This window comes from Harpia harpyja, chromosome 1 (genome assembly GCF_026419915.1).
Source record: "Harpia harpyja isolate bHarHar1 chromosome 1, bHarHar1 primary haplotype, whole genome shotgun sequence".
Lineage (NCBI taxonomy): Eukaryota > Metazoa > Chordata > Aves > Accipitriformes > Accipitridae > Harpia > Harpia harpyja.
Window position 1 is genome coordinate 32,863,827 of NC_068940.1, and position 6,629 is coordinate 32,870,455.

Consider the following 6,629-nt stretch of genomic DNA (forward strand, 5'->3'; position numbering starts at 1 on the left):
GGGGGAGGCGGGTGGGCAGCACAGGAGTGAGCCTGGGACTCTCACGGCATGACCACCCGATAAGCAGACCCCAACTTAGCACCTTCTCCTGGGGACCAGCTCAGCCCAGGTAATGTCCATCTCTCATTTTGCATCTCGGTGCTGTGATGCGGATGCAGCGCACAGGAGCTGGCACAAGGAGGGGATGGGCAGCTGGGGGCTGCAGGGCTGCTTCATCCCAGCTCAAAGTGTTCATCAGATCACGGCCGTGGAAAGTGGATTGGGGCCACAAGTGACACCTTCACCTTTCAGTCCTGGCCAGCCAGCACTGCGTCTGTCCCTTGCTCGGACTGACTAGCAGGGGGCAACAATACCCAGAGCAGCACTGAACACATGTGGTGAACTGGATAAATCTGTCTTTTAAAAATATCCCATCTAGAAAAAATAAAGAAGTCGAAATGTAAACCCGTAAAGAGGCCCCCTCAGACTGCAAGGAGGCAGCCTGGGTTCAAGAGAACTGAAGGAGGGAGGGAACTTTTATGCGACTATAAAATAATCCCCTCCCTATGCCGATCCCTTGATAAGCAAAATGTGCAGAAGTCCTGCCAAAAATAATGAACTCCTCAATTTCTTTTTTTTCCACAGAGTTTTTTTTTCCTCCCATTGCACAAGACTGCCACAGAATTCACCTTCATTTCTTGGACTTCTATTTTTCTTTATGTTGCTTCTTGCCTTTTTCCAGCAGGCATTTTCAACTGATGCCCTGTATCTCCGTGCAGGATGTGTTTAAGCGGCTGGCAGGGACACATATTTCATAGTCAGGGCAATCGCATAATGACAGAAACAAAAAATAGTTTTGTCAGCTCTGATCAAAGTGCTCCTCTGAGCAAGTTGCTGAATTGAAATGAACTTTATACCCTGCACTTGATCCAGTCCTGGAAACTCGGCTCCTACCCAGCCCCTGGCTTGCTGTTATCCCCCTACCATGTTGCACAGACATGGATAATTGCTGAAGTTCATTAATTCTCGTAATTATGCTTGTCAGTCTTTTGTTTGAGTGATTCTTGACAGATAAATGTATGTATTGATTTGGTGATATGCAGGCAGCCTCAGACTTGAACTATTCTGCTGCAAGGAAGAAAACTGAGACCTGCAAGACTCTGCTTCGCAGAGGTTTTCCATATGCAGGTTTGGTTCTGCTTGAGGTAATGTCCTTGCAGGAACACACTGCTCGACGGGTTGATCCTGCCTTCTCTGAGAGCACAGCAGCCTTTTAATAACTCCACTGGAGTTCAGCTAATGACTCCAAGGGGCATCTGTGTACCAGACCCAGCATTCTATGCTTTTTGCATAGTTAAACCATTTTTGTTGCCACATTTCCGTTCAGCACGACGAGGATGTTTTACACAATGATCTCCAAAAAGCCACTGAAATTACCCCTAGAGTGCATGAGTTACAACCCACAGAGCAATAAAGCAGAAGAGAAGCTGTCCCATGAACAGATCAGGCCCTCTGGGACACTGGCAGCTCATGTTTGTTTTTTTCAGACAAATTATAGCTCTGATGTCATCAGTGACATGATGTAGGTAGGACATCTGGGCCAGTGAACTGGTTTCCCAGAGGAACGGGTTCAGAGCACAGCTTGGGTTCGCTCAGGTCAGGGGCTGGATTTGAAATCGTACACAAATCTGAAAGAGCAACGGCATAAGCATTTCTGTTCACTTTTAGTCCATCCAAAATAGCAATGACTGGTTCCTTTATTGCCTGTTATGCAAAACAAATTCCGATAACAGACCATCGTAACTCTTTTGCTTCCTGATCCTTAAGCATCTGTACATGCTGAATCATTCTCACAGCACAGATCATTGCTCTCAGCTTGCAGACCCCCTGTGCATCAGCCTCCCACTAAATTCAGCAGTAAACTGACATTTTCAGCTACTCTCTAGGCTTGATTTGTAAAATTCTGTGAGAAATAAGTTTGCGCAAGTCTAGCCGTGAGTATGAATCTCCATCTCGGGGGGAAAAAAAAATCGCCACCACACAAAGGTTCCTCTGTTGCGTGTGTAACGGAGACGGTGCTGTGCAGCAAAGTAGGAAGTCCAACAAGCTCGAAGCGAAAGGGAACTGTGCTGGGGACGCGGCTGGCTGCAATGCAGGAACCAAAAGCACCAAAAATAGAGAAATGCACATCACATTCTTCCCCCTTACAATCTTCTGCGGTGGCATTGCCTCTGTGGCAATAGATATTTTGAAGGTGACTTAATTCATGCCTTTTTCATGAGATTGAGCACCACCTTCTCTGTAGTGAAATGCTTTTAACCAAGATCTGATCGGTAAGTAATGCCCATTTATAGTGCTGGCTTTGGAAACACAGCTTCACTCCTCAGTTCACCACAGGAAAAACTCATTCCAGGCATTACTGAAGTCTTGCTTAAGTCCTGTCTGGGGGATTTAAGTGGGCTGGGCATTGATCCTTTCCAATGTCAGATGCATCCTGCATGTGTGGAAAAGGCAGCACGCACCCAGGCAGCCTCGCATACAGCTCTGTGGTGCACAGCCGGGAGCTCGGAGTGGACAGGGACAACTCGGGTGTTCAGAACAGAGCACAAGGGCAAGGCTTTACATTTCCGAAAGGAGGCTGCGAAGTCGCAGATAGGTTTAGCAAGTCCAGCATGCAGTGGTGGTTCTTGGAAGGGAGACATTTGGGGAGTTCCTTCGCTCCTTTATCTCAAGCAGAGTTTATTGTAGGAATTTTTGAGCCAAAGGGCATGTTCCTCCTGCATCCCTTGGGCATCATGGCTTTCTGCTCTGCCTTGAACATTGTATCCACCCTTCGAGAGTTCCCGGGCTCTGGCAGGGCTGTGCTGCACACCCTGCTCTTGCCAAACTTGCTGCTAGATGGGCTGATCTCTGGTGGGACCTCTCCAGAAGACACATTTTGCAAGATCCTCCCATGAAAATTATTGATCTATTAATAACAGCATGTAGTGTGGCACCATGTTGTTCAGGGGAGAGGGTTTGATTCATTCGTTCACAAATCCTCACGTAAACACCACATACATTTTTCATTACTCGAGCACACAGCCCTCCAGAGTGCAGAGCTATACGATTAAATCAATCAGTTCCATGTTTTTTAAATACTTTGTGTCACACAGGAGAGCCTGAGTCATTTTCCGAGGCACACAGTTATCAGCCCAGAGGTCTGCTGGCAATGTTTGCCTCCTGGGGCTCAGCATGTTATTTTGCTGTAACTGGAAATCTGCAGTGAGAACAGAGGATTGCGTCACCCGCTGCGGGTGAGCACCCGGGAATCCGGGGGACACGGCCACTGCACCCCAGCACCGGCCAGGAGAAAGCAGGACTCCCAACTGGAACCGACTGGAGGCAGATTAAAACCGTTGCAGGTCGCACGGCTAATGCACTGGTGGGGCCAACAGCTTGAGTCAAACCTGGCTCATGGGTTTGGGATGCAGGAGGAGGGTGATGGAGATGGATGTCCCAGCAGAGAGCAGGAGTGGTCCAACATGTGAATGCGGTTAGGAAGGGTTTCATAACGTCATCCTCCCAGGCTTCCAGAGACCACCCTGGCCTCCCGTGAGGCCTCTTGGATCCCCATCCACACCCCGCTTAGGCTGGAAAAAAGCGTACAGAAATTTCTGATGCCTTATCTTAATACTAGCAGTTCCTCCAACTGGAAGGCTGTTCTTCTGGTTCCCAGCCTAAATATATTCATGACCTGTTTATCTTTGCTTGATTTTGGGCCATGATTTTGCAAAAAAACATAACACCCAGCCCACATACATACTTTAAAATGCTTTCTCATATCAGATGCTTAGACCAAATCCAGCAGTACTTGCATGTAGAAGAATCCTGGTGACTCTGGTGACTCTACTCCCCATATAATATTGGAATAAGGACTTGGAGGCTTGGCCCACTCCACACCAGCTCCTTATTCCAGCAGCCCCTGACTGCTCAGACACGTATCCGCACAGCTCAGGGCTTCCTTTAAGGTAGAGCAGGAGTGCCAGGAGCAAAATAAGCGTGAGTTGAGTACTGGAGATTCAGAGTAACGCTGGACATTTGTGCAATAACGCTGTTGTAAATGCAGAACTGCCTGCCTTCCTGTCTGTCCAGGGGTTTTGCAGTGGATAAGATTGGAGCACGCTTCAGCGCAGAACTTGAAGCTGCTGTGCAGGAGCACTGTGATGAGTCCGCCTTTCTCCAAAACAGCATCCCACTGTATGAATTAGGAGCATCTCCAGTCAAAACAGAGCTTGGGCTCCCTCCATCCCCCCGCTGCGGGGATTCCCTCTTTGCAGGAAACGGAGAAAAGGTTGCTAGGGGTTGTACCCAGCCGTTGTCTTTTATGGCAATGATGCTGATGTGCCACCCAACTGTTTTAGTGGCAGATTCCCTGAAACACAGCAACATGCCCACTGTACTCATACATTGTGAGCTAGTTTGCTTGTCAGACATAGATGAAAGCTCCCCAGCATTAACAGCAGCAACATTCAAACCACTAAATTCAGCTTTGAAGTTAGCAACCCACTAAGCTATGGAGGCTGGCTTCTTTCTGCTTCATCCTGCACTGACTCAGTGGGACGATTTACATCCTACAGCTGTTTTTACAAGGAAAGAATGAAAAAAAAATTTTTTTTTAAAAATCCTTTCTTGTGTTCTAGAGAATTGTTTGCAGCAAGCCTAGCTACGTTTCCGTGCCCATTTATCCCTTGGCTTATTTGATGAGCTTGCCAGCAGGAAGGATTTTAATTCCTTTTTATCCCAAATTATTTTTTCCGCAGCTGTGATATGAGATGATTCTGCCAAACAATTTAGGCTCAAAATCTGACCTATATTGAGTAGCATAAGATACTGAGGATGTTCTCGGGATTTTAAGGGAAGAGTTTATATTTCACTGTAGGCTTTTTAATGGAAGCCTACAAGAAAACATTGTCTTATGTCTCCTAGCCTAATCCTGTTATTAACTACTATTAATACTATAAGACAAGTGTTGATGTCCTGCTTGCAACAGTATACAAAAAAGGATCTTATGGAACAGCCATATGAAAAGACGTAGAACCTATATGTGTTATAGGACAGTTTCAAAATCCATCTTTTATTCAGTGCCCATATTTCAGGTCACATCATCAGACATCGGTTTGATTGCTAGTGTAAACTGCAAGCAATATTAAGAGTTGTCATGTAGCTTCTTTAAACATATTTGGCAAAAGCATTTACCTTTCTAACGGTCCAGTGTTGCAAATACATTAATACCTGCTTAACTGTAAACATCTCAGTAGTCCCTCGTTAACGGCAAATTTGGTCTGGTATGTCCATGTCTATGGGCAAAATCCCGCTTGGGAGCACAAGCTGCTTCGGAGCACGTGAGGTGGGAAGCATGGGAGTCTGCAAGGGCCATTTTGGTTTCAGAGGAGCACAGACGCCACCAGCACCCCACACCCTGCTGTTCACAGCACCGGAGGCTTCATCACGCCCCATAAAGCTCCCAAACCTCCTCTGCCAGGCCAATCACATGGACATCATCAGTGCACATCAATGTCCTCCAAGGACGGTGGAAAGCGCAGAGCTTTCTTACTTGGTAAGCGGTCAGAGCATCATGCCGGGATGTGGCAGACATCGGTTCAAGTGCCTAAGGGGTGTGTTTATTCTGTGCAGTATAAACACACCAGTCTGGGAAGTGGCGTGCTGCGCAGAAATGCCTTGAGTCACTTTGTGGAGATAAATACTAAGTTTATGCTCTCCCAGATCTGGGTCCGCCTTGCCCATATACGGCCCACGATCAGCGCTGCCTCGACTTTGCTTCAGGGGCCGGGAGGCGTGGGGATTCATCCCTCGGCACGGGTTTCGGGGGCTGCCGGTGAGTCTCAGGGCCGTGCGTGGGTATCTATGCCATGCATGGGGATCTGCACCCTCGGGACCGGTGGGTTGGGGTCCACCCCAGCCCCGCAAGCCGGAGGGCCAGGTCCCAGGCTGCCAGGCTGGAGCAAGAGGAGCAACTGCCTTCATCTGCTTTTGTGGGAGCGGTCCGATGCGCCCAGTCGCCTGCCGATGGTTTTAGCAGACGTGTCCTCCCTGCCTGCAGGAAGGCCAGGAGACCTTGGGAGCGGGTGACTGCCAGAGTCACTGGAGCTTTGGGCGGGGAGGTGGGGCGAGGACAAGTTTTGCAAAAATCATACAAAGGGGCAGGGTGGGTGTTTGCGTGGGGACGTGGTGGGTGGTTGGGTGGGGACACGGTGGGCTTGTGGCTGTGGGAGGGGAGGACTGAGGGAGGAAGGGGCTGCCTACGTGACGGCCCCGGGGAGAGGGCCGGGGGTGGGAGGGGAGGCCACCGGGCCGCGGCCAGCCCGGCCACCGGGGGGGGCCCCTGCCCGCCCGGCGGGGGCACCACCGAGCTGCTTGGGCCCACGGCGCCGTTGAGCGCCGGCGCTAGGACCCGGCAGAACCCCACCGGCCTGCGAGAGGAGGGCGTGCCTACCCGTGATAAGAAGCCGAACCAATGAGCGCTGGGCCGTTGCCGGGCTCATTTACATTCCGGCGCGACGCATCCAATGAACGTGCGAGCTACCGGCCGCGCTGCGTTCCCCGCCACCCCGCCCGGGCTGCCGAGGTGGTCGCGGCTCACTCGGAGA